This window comes from Paramisgurnus dabryanus, chromosome 11, assembly GCF_030506205.2.
Source record: "Paramisgurnus dabryanus chromosome 11, PD_genome_1.1, whole genome shotgun sequence".
In the NCBI taxonomy this organism is placed as follows: domain Eukaryota; kingdom Metazoa; phylum Chordata; class Actinopteri; order Cypriniformes; family Cobitidae; genus Paramisgurnus; species Paramisgurnus dabryanus.
In genome coordinates, this window is record NC_133347.1 from 10,031,559 (window position 1) to 10,045,943 (window position 14,385).

A 14,385-nucleotide genomic window follows, 5' to 3' on the forward strand; every position below is an offset into this window, starting at 1 on the left:
AAGATTATAAAATCAGCTTTTGTACAGATGTAATAACATTTGCCTCTAATTTGAAAGGCTTTTTCTTCTTCAGTTTACATAAACATTAACTGATAAAATACCTTTGAGAAAATTGAAAATGCTATGATATATGTGGACAAATTTTACACGCCTTAATTATTCTCCATCTGGAAACCTCATTTGTAATTTACCTCGTTCATCTTTGGTGTATCATCAGAGAAAACTAGTTTTATTGAAATGAGCTTTTATCCATCGTGCTCTTCTTGTGATGGTGCCCTGAAGTCATCGAAGGGCCCTCAAGCGTTTATCACAGAGTGCTTTGACTCCACCCAATTACATAACAAGCCTGTATCTTTTCCTCGAATCTCTAATGCTTAAGTGAGTCATGTGATTATAAATGCAATGCAAGCCATCATACTTTCATCCTCTGAATCATCTTTTAAGGAAGTGTTTCCCAGCCTACTCATCTTGACAGCTCCATCAGTAAAACTCCAACACCCCTTAATCATCAGTAAATGTCGCCAGAAGTTATTCCCTTTTACTTGATATCATACCTGCTCTTATAGAAATAAAGGTACAAAATCTGTAATCAAATAGGTACAGATATGTACCTGTGAGATACTAATGGCACTTTTCCATCACATAGTACACCACGGTTTGGTTCAGGTCGGGTCAGCTCACCTCACTTTGTCTTTGTTAGCTTTTCCATCGAGTTTTTTTATCACTTTGCAGTGGGAGGGATTATAGGCGTGTCTTTATATTTGCGCTGCCTACTGCTGTGACATCATACAAGTGAAAGCGTCGTTGTACATTCCCAAACATTTATTTATTTTGTGTTCGCCACAAAATTCAAATTGACCACCACAAATAGATGTTTGCACATTGTGTTTATCACTACCTCTATCTCAAATTATGTAAATTCTGTACAAACACCCGTGGCGTCAGTTGACGTCCTCATTAAAGTTGCATTTAAGCATTATGAGAACGTGCACGTCGCGAATGTGCCACCACACACTGCAAGTCTGGAAAAAAATTGGTATAGTTTCCTGGTTTTCAACCTGTGAATGTTTTTCATCGCTAAAAGGGAGTTTGGGAACTTATAGCAGAGCACAGATGACAACATGTTTGCTCAAGACAGCGCAAGCTAGCACGAAGGTAAAGCTAATCTTTCACATTATAGCGATGACGCTGGTAGTGACGATTCTCTCAGACCAATCAGTGATCTACAGTGTTTTCACGTCACGTTTTGATATCAGCTCAGGTCGCTTGGAACTCCAACCGAGGTGGTACTAAAAAAAGTATTGGGTACTACGTACTGCACCCAGGGGAAAAGCTCACAAAAGTAAGCTGACCCCAACCAAACCATGGGGTACTATGCAATGGAAAAGCACCATAATATGCACTTTAGATAAAAATGTTTACTACCACTTTTCTATATTTTTTCTGATTTTGTAGCATCAGTTATAAAAATGGACATTATTACATTGATTTAATGTTAACTCTTTCCCCGCCAGCGTTTTAGTAAAAAAATTGCCAGCCAGCGCCAGCATTTTTCATGATTTTCACAAAAGTTTAATGCCTTCCAGAAAATGTTCTTTTAAAAAAAAAAGCCAATTTATCAAATGATCAAAAGAACAGACCCTCTGCTTAAAAAAAAAACTTCATCCTACCTTGATTAGTTCTCTTCTTAATACCTCTCAAATATGGGAAGGTTTCTTCAAAAACACAACATTTTGAAAAAAAAGCTGAGATAATTGCCTTTTGGGAAGGACTTTTGATAGAGATCAGATTCAAAGCGATCCTTAAAACATATAAGTTGCAGATGAGCGTCACCTGGGGGATAATAGCGTTATTGCTGAAAGCCAGAAATACTCGTCATTGGCAGGGAAGCGTTTTCTCTTAATTCTCTTAATCGTCAATGGTGGGGAAAGAGTTAAAAAGCAAAAAATAAACAAATGGACCTCTAAGTTCCCCTTGTGCTTGAATGCGAAACCTGATCTTAAATGGGTTTGACAGGTGTTCCTCGTCCTTTTTACATGGTCAGAAAAATTGTCAAAAAATGATCAATGGCTGTAACTGGGGTGGACCCATTGAAAAAGTTTATATTAGTACCTCAGAGGTACATATTGCTGATACCTCAAAGGTATACAGTACATATCTGTACCTAAATTGTACATATCTGGACCTTTTTATAGAGTATTGCCCCGGTGATGGAGTATCAGTGTTTTAAAAGCTGAAACTGATTAGATTTTAGCAACAAAGACAAAGCAGATGCCACAAATGCATTTTTTATTTTGCACAATAATTCCAACCGTGGAATGTTTAACGAACGATGACAGAAGTTCCTCACCGTTTCATCTGTCTGTTTTCATGCACGGTTCAGTTCACACTGTGCCTTGCATAATTAATTCATCTGTTTGTTGGGTTCATGGTCAAACGCATATGGCATGCAAGCTGTCTTGTTCATTTAAACCCACTGCAAGCAGTTTAAAAAGCTCTCGCCTGCTGGGTTCGTAAGGCATTTTGAGCTCAGCAGGTGCGCGGGGTGAAAGCGAAATTTGTTCCTTTGTGCATTGCAATAAAGTTACTTTAAATTAAGTATTGGCAGTGTACCTGGAGGTGTCAGTAATTAGTTCATAACCAGCATTAGCAAGGGAAATGTTCCTTTCTAAAGACGTTCTTACACAGATTTGGCCAAAGGTACGTCATAGGTCAGTCTGGTGTGCCACAGTTGGTCGCATGCAGACAGACTAATTAGCCAATCGCTCTTCCTCAACAGTCCGACTGTGCATGTGGCCCGGTCTGCGGAGACACCTGGTGTGTGAGGAAAATGCTGTTTAACCCTTCCACTCCATTTGAGAGGCTATGTAATCCATTATGATTCAGAGGTACTGCACAGCCTGAAACCAGGGTGCAGCTTGTATCCCCAAAGGGCATGAGCTGTTTTTTTATAGAAATTTACATGTACCAACTTAAAAATAAAGTTGCTTGGCACCGTATCAGTGCAGCAGGTTGCTTGTTGTGGAATGCTTAAACACAGAGCAATTCATTGCAAAGTGTTATGGTAAGGTAGAGGAAACAGGAGTGTTGCTCAGTGCCAATGTGAGATAGCAGAGCTTTTCTCGCCATCTACTGACGAACAGTGATGGATGATGGGAACTGCCAACCTGCCTAGGAACAAGCCTGTACACTTAATCTTCTGTAAGGGCAGATACTGTACAATGGCATTACATAGCAGGATAAACCGGATAAACTGATCCTGTGTAATTGGCAGAGCTTAAAGGGATATTTATCAGAAACAGCTTTGAATGCCATTTGATGGTAATAAGCGATAATAATGTATGTTAAAAGGTTTTGCCACGCTTTATTGCCTAAAGCTCATTCTAAAGCAATACATACATTCTACAGTATATTGTTCTTGTGCTGAGTCTAAAACTGTATTTTAGTTTCCAAACACTGTAATTATCACATGAATGTTACATGGTAACAGGGTTTTTTGGTCTTGGGTACGTTTCTCCATCACCTGCTGTGAATACACTTGTAAAATACTTGGTGATGGAGTGCTCCCCAGTGGTGACAAGAGCAGATATTTCATACAAAGCTTTATTCACGTTTAGCCTGAGAACTGGATAAATTACCAGTGAAAAGCCTTAGCGGAGACTCGTGGGACTATTTCTGCCATTGGATTTTTCATCATGTATTAGTCTTTAGGAAAAAGCAAAGGCTGTGTTCTCATACTGTAGTGTTCATGTTATTTGCAGTGTGTTGCAAGTACAATATTTTTCAGAAATACATTTATAGTATACATTTCTGCCAGTGAACATTGTGACAATATATGTACGCATGTATGTGTAAGCGAGGTAAGCGTCATTATCTGTTAGTGATGTATAGGTGGTAGGTTTTTCAGCAAAACGATGCATTAAGATGCATGCACAAAAATGTGTTTTATTTTTCCACCCGTCTAGAAGTTACACTTTTTTGGCTCAGAAAAATCTAAATCTCTAAATTTATACATAAAAATATAGAAAAAGCAATAGAAAAGATAAACGGATCAAACCAGCGGTGCAAGAATATTCTATTGCACTGTTGCAATAATATGGTAATATGCTTCCCTCTAGTGGTCGTAAAGTAGTATTGGAAGAGTATATGTGACCCTGGATCACAAAACCAGCCATAAGGGTACATTCTTCGAAATTTAATTTATAGATCTATATATATATATATAAATCAGGGTTTCCCGCAGAACTTTTCAGTTCGGGCGGCCCACCTAAGCTGGGATACCCTACCACCTTAACTAGGTCGTCCAAAAAAAAAAATCCACCAAACACCACATGGCCGAAATGAGAGAAAGACATGGTCCGTCCCTGTCTGGACGATAACTAGCCTGTTGATAAAACATTTAATTCATTACTAATCTAGTATGTGTTCATTTTCTGTCATAGTTTCTTCAAAATTGAGTTTTATTTGAGTGTTTTAAATAAAATATTTTCATCATGACGCGTACGCCCCGCCCCTTTGATTGCCACTCCCCCGGCCCGCCCACCTGCACAACCCTACCACCTTAACTAACAAATTTAACAAAAAACTAACAAAGCTGAATACATAAGATTTTCCATTTCAGGGTTCCCACGGGTCCTTGAAATCCTTGAAAGTTTGTGAATCTGGGGTAAAAATTCAAGGCCCTGGGAAGTTTTTGAAAATATACGTATATAGATACAGATCATTGAAAGTGCTTGAATCTATTTTATGCAAGAAGTGCAAAAAATCAATTTTATTCCCTGTGTAATGTAGGATAATATCATAAAAATCTGAACTTTTTAAGCACACGTGCTAAACTGTTCGCTTTAAATGCTTATATCTTATGTATGCGAATGTTGATTCATACCAAAATGCTTTTTTGCATAGTTGTGAAAATGCCTCGGGTTACGTATGTAACTGTTGTTCCCTGAGAAGGAACTAGACGCTGCTTCTCCCTTGCCATACTTCCTGCTTCCCTGTAACGCCGTCTTTGGCAATATTTCAGATAGCGATATACTTCCTGGCTCCCTCGTCACCCTATCTTTGTCGTTAAGCCTCACCATTGGTTGAATTTGATATACACATTCAGACGCACTTACCCCTGGCGGCTTCCCAAAGTGTCACCGCAGTGACGCAGCGCGAGTTCCCTCAAAAGGGAACTGTAACAATGTATCTTGAAAGGTAACACGATGTAACCTTGCTCTCACTTGAAATGTGCCCCCACATTTAGTCCTTGAATTTGAGGGTATTGGACCTGGAAAGTCCATGAAAGGTCCTTGAATTTGAGGGTATTGGTACTTGAAAAGTCTTTGGATTTGGGAGGTCTGGGAACCCTGATTGATTTATGGTTTGTTTGATGTGTGGGATTTGGAATACATTTGTTTAAAAAATCTGGAATCTGAGGTTGTAAAAAATAAACACTGAGAAAATCACCTTTAAAGTTGTCCAAATGAAGTTCTTAACGACGCATTACTAATGATAAATATTTTTTTTTTGTATATTTCTGATAGGAAATTTACAAAATATATCATGGAACATGATTTTACCTAATATCCTCCTTATGATTTTTCGCCTAAATATATTACAATTTTGATACAATGTATTGTTGGCAATTGCTAAAAATAAACCCTGGTGACTTATCACTGGTTTTGTTGTCCAGGGCCACATATTACAAAGGAATCTAATTTTATGTGTATGTTCTTATAGGTTTCACAAACTTGTTCTTTTGCCAAATAATAAACATTTGCAAATTAGATTTTGATGTTTTTGGAAAAACATATCAGTGGTGTTTACCAGTGCAAAGCTTGTCATTGAATATTTTGCAAGTTTATTTCAGTCGGTTGTAAGAGTGTTGCTATATAGTTGCGTTTTTCAGCACATTGCTATGCATTTGCTAAAGCAAGGGTCTCCAACCCTGCTCCTAGTGAGCTACCGTCCTGCAGATTTAGCTCCAATCCCAATCAAACACAGCGGAAGCAGATACTCAAGATGTTCAGGATTGTTTAATAATTACAGAAGGTGTGTTGGAGCTGGGTTGGAACTGAAGTCTGCAGGACGGTAGCTTATCAGGAACAGGGTTGGAGACATCTGTGCTATAGGAAGGGTTCCCACACCTTAGTAAACTTCAAATTCAAGGACCTTTCAAGGACTTTCCAGGTCGTTTATCCTCAAATTCAAGGACAAATTTCAAGTGAGACCAAGGTTATATCATGTTACCTTTTAAGATACATTGTTACAGTTCCCTTTCGAGGGAACTCACGCTATATCACTGCAGGGGCGTAGCCAGTAATGGGCCAGGGCGGCACTGGCCCGCCCACATAACTCCCTGGCCCGCCCAGGCAAGTTTAACCAAAATACATTTTTAGTTTATTTTTATTATTCAAATGTATTTAATAAAATATATTAACATAAACCGGCTTTATTATTGACTGGTGTGTGTTTAATTTGCTTTCTAAATAAAATGGAATTGTTGAAGCAAGTTGTAGGAAGCTTCCGAAACGTAATTGGTTGCTTGGTTGCTAGGAGTTCTGATAGATAGACTCTGTGGGGGGCGGCGGCCGGCGGGCTCTGGCAGTCTGCCAGCTAACTTTGCTAACTGCTTTTTTAGCTAATATTAACATTGCCACAATAATGGCTAAAGTTTCTTTAATGTGTTATTTAAAAAAGCAAGATTTGATGAAGAAGATACGCCACTGCCTCCATCTACCGAGTCTTACCAGCCCAGTTCTTCAGACGCTGGTGGCGCCGGCTGCCGCTTGCTCTCTGGCGGCAGTTCCAGTGCTCTCTCCCGGTCAGTCGGACACAGGTTAGCCGCCGATCTAACTGCAATTGATGAACCACCTTCACAACCCAATTTGCATCCATGAGTTACTACCCGCCTCAACAACCTTTTGTTTTTTGAAAAAGAACTCTGTGACTCTTTGGACTATAATGAGATCATTTCTTTTTTCAACATCAAACCCAGGCGTTTGCGTCTTGTTTTGTAGAATTAAAACAACAAAGGTAGGTATGCTGTTTAACTAATTTCCTTATTTTTGCTCGTGAAGTGATTTAACTAAATGGTGTGTTGTGTATAGATGTATGCCAGCCTTATAGGTTAAACTTACATTGTTTAATTTATATGAGTTGCTATTTTTGGCACAAAAGCTTAATTTCCAACAGGCTGATTGCACTGTATATGGTTGATTTAACATAACTTAGGCAGTGTGTTGTTATTTATTTCAAACCGTGCTCTGCTGAGAGTTTTCGTTATTTCAATTTATTTTTAGCCTACTTTATTTCAGGTGAACTGTTTTTGCACTGCTGACTAGCCTGAATAAGCCTGGTTTGTCCAGCCTTTATTGAGCTCTGTTGGATGAACATGTTTAGACAGTGTTTTATTATTGACTATTGAAAGTAAAGATGTCACTGTTTTTGCAGTTTGCCTATTCTTTTTTCCACTCTAAGGTTTAATTATTATTTAAGTAATTTTATTCTGATAAACTATAGGCCCACTCACTTTTGCTCCGGCCCGCCCAAAATACAATTTCTGCCTACGCCCCTGTATCACTGTGGTGACACTTTGGGGACGCCTTCAGGGGAAAGTGCGTCTGAATGTGTATATCAAATTCAACCAATAGTGAGGCTTAACGACAAAGACAGGGTGACGCGGGAGCCAGGAAGTATATCGCTATCTGAAATATTGCCAAATATGGCGTTACAGGGATGCAGAAAGTATGGCAAGGGAGACGCAGCGTCTCGTTCCCTTCTCAGGGAACAAGAGTTACATAACCCGAGACGTTTTCATGTGTCAAACACAACTATGCAAAAAAAGCATTTTGGTATGAATCAACATTCGCATACAGAAGATAAAAGCATTTAAAGTGAACAGTTTAGCACCTGTGCTTAAAACGTCTAGAATTTTTATGATATTATCCTACACTACACAGGGAATAATATGTTATTTTTTCAGAAAACTTATTGCATAAAATAGATTCAAGCACTTTAAATTATATGTATCTATGTATGTATATTTTCAAAAACTTCCCAGGGCCTTGAAATTTTCCCCCAAGTAACTTTCAAGGATTTTGTGGGAACCCTGTGTAGGGTGTCCTGGGTGGTTGCTTACAGACTTAGAGTCGACCTCCACTGATATTTACTGTAACATACGACTCTGGTCTATATAAGTCTATGGTATCTTTTCATCTGCAAGGTGTAAAACACACATGAACTGTGGGATTAGTTACACATAAGTTACATTTCAAGAGCTAGGTTTAAGGGTTAAGAACAAACAACATGTATTAGTAATAGCCATTCTTGTCTTAGCTAAGACCACTTATGATTTTAAAGCACGCGCTAAACAGATTTTCGACCGCATCCACATTGTGCAGAACAGACTGGTGCATAAATGAACTCATACTTACGACATGTGACAAGACATTAGGTGTAGTCCACATAGAAGTACATTAGCAGGGCAAATCCGTTTCCTTGCGCTGCAGGTTAAATTAGCTGTAAGTGGGAATATAGTGTCGGTGGCATCTAGCTGTTTGCGAGATGATGTTCTTGATGTGCGTCAGCCCCGTCTGTCTGATTAGGGGCATGGAGTCAGGACATAAAAGCTTTTTAGAAATGCCACAGCCAATAAAAGTGTTATTGGGGGCAGATCAAGAGAATTCCACGAAACTGGTTTGTGCGATTGTGCATGCTTAGACACACATATACAGTCTGACATACACACACATACTGACTCTGTTTCGTCTTCATTACGGTTTGTTAATGGCTGATTGAGCTTACTGGTTTCAGCACCTACCTCTCTCTCTTTCTTACCTCCCTCACTTCCCTCCACCTCCCAGTTTTCACTCAATATCTCTTCAGTCTCATTTATCCTCACACAAGGCTTGCTCATCTGCAGTCTGTTTTTGCTGTTTTGCTCTTAAAGCCCTGCTTATACCTCCACTATGAGTTTGCCAGCAAACTCAGAACTTTGTTCTTTGGAGAGGATCGCACGGTACCGTAGCGCCTGCATCAATGGCTCACCGTATGCCATCAACAAACCCATTGACATCAAACCGAGGAGGAAATGGTAAAGCTTTACATTTGAAATGTGCGATGGCTGTCATAACCATTCATTTCTTACGCATAAGTAATGATTTGAGATATGATTTAAGAGTTTTTGTTGTACTGCATGTACAATATGTGCAAGAACATGTACTGACACTATTCATACTGACAGTCACACTACAGTAAAACAGCTGGATACTGTGCATACAGTTTGTATGTTATCGGACTGTACGTGATGTTGATGTGATCATTTCTGTTTAGTGACAGATTTATATTAAGTATTGGTGCTGAGCCCAAATACAATTTTTTTTTTTATTTCAACAAGTTAGATCATTGAATGCTTATGGTTTATACTTCAGCTTGATACTAGACATGGTTTATTATGAATTTGAATTAAACATATTTAAATGTGTATGGTGTTGTCGAAGACTGTGGTTAATCAGAACAGCTTTAGCACAGTTGTTATTAGTCCATTGATTTTCCTTAAAGATCCTTTAATGCTTTCTAGCTCTGATAAAGATGTGTAATCTACAGCTCGGTCAGATAAATGGCAATAAATAGCCTGAATCGAGTGGCAGTCATGATTGGTGCTCTGCCAGATGTCAGATATTATGGAAAATTACAATTATTTCTAATATGTTTATGTGTTATTTAATAAACATTCAGATGTATATTTTAATATATTTTGTTATAAAAAGAATTTAATAGATAAAAGAATAAAAATAAGACCTTTAGGTATTTGCATGATCCGTCAAGAAGCAGGTTTTAGTCAATAACTACAGTAAACATTGGAAGAAAGGCGGTTGTGTTTGTGTGTGTGTGTGTGTGACTGCCTAACACAAATGCTCAGCAACAGAGGGTCGCTATCAGATACATGCACTGCGCTAATGCCAATAAACCACACTGTTGAAGACACTAATACACACAAACACACACTGTTAAAATAGACATGGACAGTTGAAGGTAACACTTACAGTATAATATAGATTGTGGGTCCTTAATATAGATTTAATGTACTGTTAGCAGACGAATGGAGAATCTTTCCATATATACCCTTAGCTTTCACTGGGAGGGTGATGTTTGGTACTAATATGCACTCTTAGGTACAAAGGTGCGGTACCACCCCAGTGACAGTTTTGTACCTTTATTTATGAGAGTGTAGTCGTGACACAGACCTATAACAGTCTGTTTTGCATGCTGTTATTCCTTTATTTGTCAACAGCTCTGTCTGTGTACCTTATTTTATCCACGTAATGCTGAGTAGGAGGTTTAGCATAGATTGAACATATTTAAAATAGCTTCATCAGTTCTTGATTATTTTTATTTCATCAATAATTGATTGTAGGGAAGTGGGAGTGTTAAATGGAGGCGAATCAATGTGAGGAAGAAGCAGTACCAGTTTCCAGACGCTTACCATCTGTTATCAGTGTTGTGCATTGATGGAAAATTGCTCTTGGCATGCAAATGTCTATATACAGGGCTCCTGACTAACTTTTTTCACTAGGAGCACAGTGGCCCCCAACTGAAAATTTTAGGGGCGCAACCAGACAATTTAGGGGCACATACCGTAAATCAACATGCTAACCAAATATTCACATTTCTACTAAGTAATACACTGTATTACTAATAAATACTTTGATGATAGATGCAGAACGTACAATGTGCTGTTTTAAATTCAGTGTCACATCACAAAAAAGGTCAAATTTACTGGTCGCACATTTGCAACTAGATGTAAAATTCAGTGACACACTCTCAAATTTTGGTGGCAGTCTGGAGCCCTGAATATGTGTAAAGAATAAAAATGTGTAAATACTAAATGGTTTATGCAGAATAAATAATTATTTTTTTCAAATTAATTGATTTCCTTATTGGATTTTGTAAGGTTTTCTTATGACATCACGCACTTAGGGAACGACCTGATGGAGGGCAAGATAGCGCTATCTGCTGTTATCCACAGGTTAAGTGAGTAATTTCTTTTGTTTAGCCTAAATACTGAACAGATGATGAGACATTTCTGGGCTATGCTTCTACAGAATGCTGCAGAGAAGAAAACCGAGAAAAGAGGAATTTGTGAATTTTGTGAAATAAATGTGTGCCTCTGTCCCCAGTGAGGGGAAACAATGGCTGCCATCAATATACACTCATATTTACAATGACCAATTCATAAAAACTGGATTAAAGGCACACCATGGAACTTTTTGGCCACTACGGGGTGCTAGACATGTATTTTTCACGTCTAGCGCCCCTAGAGGCCACAAGCGCCGCAGCACTGTCGCAAAGGAAAAGAAGACAACTCTTTAGGTCACAAAGTGTGCCTTCCAGCATGTCTTGTGTCATATAATATAATTTCATGGGTTTTATTTTCATTAAATGCCAAAAAATCGCGTAGCTCACGTTTACAAGCCAGTTGTAATGGTGGTTGCTTGGTTAAAGTTAATATTTAAAAAATTTGCCCTAAAGGGGAATTGAACCTGGCTCGCCCATGTCGTAGGTCAATGACGCCACCACAGCGCCACAATGTCACATGATATAAGTCTCTCTCTAAACTCTCCAAGTAGCTTCCAGTAAAATTCATGTAAAAAAAGAGTGTTCGGGTGCCAGACAGGACTTATATATGCAAGCATTATAACATTACTGACTAGTACAAAAGCATGAGGGCCAAGTCAGCATCGGTCAGAAACCCCTCATCCTTCTTTAGTTCAAGCTAGCGGGCGAACGCTGGCCCAATATTGATCCTCGTCCTTCTTTTTATTCTGTTACGCTCCCGTTTTCTCTTTCTGGTCTCCTCCGACAAAACCGTGGGTTTCTTTTTCTTAGTTGCTGCTTCGCCCTGACAAAAAATTCAGGAAAATAAATAGTTGCGCTCTCACGTCCGAATTTGAGGAAGTGGAGGAAGTGACTCATGCCGTTAAGCAGATTTTGTAGTTATTTGTTTTGTGCTCGGGTTACTACCCGAAACCCCAAGTTTAAAAGTACGAGTAAAAGCGATACAGACCCCGTCAGGCTATGGTGGACATGTCATTCAACCTGTTTTAAGTCGACGCTATGGGGTGACGGCGCCCCCCATAGCATCAGCTCTGATGCAGCGTCTCGTTCCCTTCTAAGGGAACAAGGGTTACATACATAACCAGAGACGTTTTTCATTAATATGATTTAATTTGTTATTATACAATATAGTATTATATAATATAAAAATAATCCTGGCGGCAGGATTATATATGGATCAATTAATTCTTTTTTGCATTTATTTTGACAGGTGCTCCATCAATTTTAACAAAAACAAATAGGCATCAACCGTTTTTGAACACTAATTCTGAATTTTAGACACAAAATAATTCTCCTGTTTTAGCCAGTTGAATTTCCTTTAATCCCGAACAACACTAATAAATGCCTTTTTCAATTATGTTATCAATTTGCGATTATTTGGTGTCTTTGCTGTGATGGTTTAGGTACTGTTTAACAGTACAGAAGCTTGTGTTACAGGCAGATAAAGTGTAAAAACACAGAAGAATGTGATAAGGCCAGACGGGTAATATTGGATTAAAGGATGAGATCAGTGTAGAGTTACGTGGAGCTGCTTATGGTCAGTAGACTATGGCTAGTGTATCTCTAGCTATATCTCTGGTTGCTCTTTCTCTCTTAGCACTTTTGCTTGGAATGGCCGGCAGCTTGATATGAGCTCATCAAAAGGAAAGAAAAGGAAACGTTGGTCCAAGTCACGCAGGTACACGCTGTACGGGCAACATGCACATTAGAGAGATGCACCCTTTAGGCATTTTGGCTACGGACAGACAGCTTTTGTAAACTGTACTTTTCATACACACATAAGGAAGAGCGCAGTTCGATATTTTTATGTTATCTTTTTCATGTTTTAAGTTTTTATCAATTCTTTTGTTTTGCAGTTTAAAAATAGCTGAAAATCTATTAAATTGTGTATAATGCATTTAAATTCAGACATAGTGTAGTTGGCTTTTCATAGAAAATATTTAAGATAGTATTTTACGTTTCGAAAAAGCCATTGGTTGCGATGGTGATGATTTATATAGCTACTCTATATAATGTAAAACATGCATTTAAAGTAAATTAACGTGATCAGTGAGCGTGTTTTTATTTTGTAGCCAAATATTTTAGTGCTTATAAAAAAGTTATAGAGTTCAGAGTTAAAATGGTAAAGCTACCATGAGAAATACTTAATTTACCCTAGTGTCACCTAAATATAAAGCTTTTTATGTCTTATTTTCCATTACCTGTATTCTGCACCGAGTTTGTCTATAGCAGTGGCTCTCAAACTGGGTTGGGGTGGCTGGATTTGGGATGGGTGGTGGTGGGCGCCCTTGGGGGTGTGAGATGTGCCAGTTTTATGACATTTTGTGAAATAAGTTAATTCATCATATATTCTGTACAATTTTACCTCGGAAAAATAAGGATGCCAACAAACAGCATTACATTGTATCATTTAATATGTTTTGTATAATTCAAAATTATGTTTGAAATTGTTTTACGTCATGTTTAATTTTTTTGTTGGGGTACTAAGGGGTGGACCCTGCACATGGGGAGCGCACGCCAAAAAGTTTGAGTACCACTGGTTTATAGCATTAGATTTTCTTGAATTTTTGTGTTAAAAATGTTTGCTTTTATCTACTGTGAACACAGGGGGGCAATGATGGGCAAAAATGGTTAAATTATCTGTTAAAGTTGTGCTGATATTTTATATTTACTTTGCATAACACGCACACATCCTAAATTTCATACTTTCTGCTCCTATTTCTTTTAATTTAATGTAATTTAAATATAGAAATTGTCTTGTTCTGCTTACTGTCATAATAGAGTCTTAATAAAACAGACATCTGACAATCTCACTGATAATAAAATCCTGTTGCCTATCCTGTTGCCTAAATGTTTGTAGACATCACTGAATGGGTGGTGCTGCAATTGATACTATTTGCTTTCATGGCACTGAAATGCTTCCTTGTCATTGGTTGACGTAGGTGCTGTCGACTTTAGTGATTACACCCATGCGTCACTACTAGAACACTTTTCAGAGCCCTTTCTTTGGATTAATGTGTGAGCCGTCAGTGGCTGCTGCCGACTAGCTCCGTACAAACTTACAAGTAATTTGAGTAAGACATGCAGTACTAGTTGTTTTGTGCTTTACAACTTTATACGTGACGCTGTCTGTGAAAACCAGACTAGAGTCTCAAAATCAAATTCTGAGATAACCATTGATTTTATTTTGATTTTAATCTTTGACACAGCCTTACTCAGTTGATATTACAGATATCAAGGTATTATTTACACAAAATGTTCTTTACATTATGTAGGATGATT

General features: G+C 38.2%; 1 protein-coding gene across 4 annotated transcripts in view; it reads left to right on the plus strand.

The window, feature by feature from the left end:
* Positions 1 to 14,385, plus strand: part of pde4d (phosphodiesterase 4D, cAMP-specific) — a 307,501-nt gene that overhangs the window by 257,279 nt on the left and 35,837 nt on the right. The window lies entirely within an intron of this gene.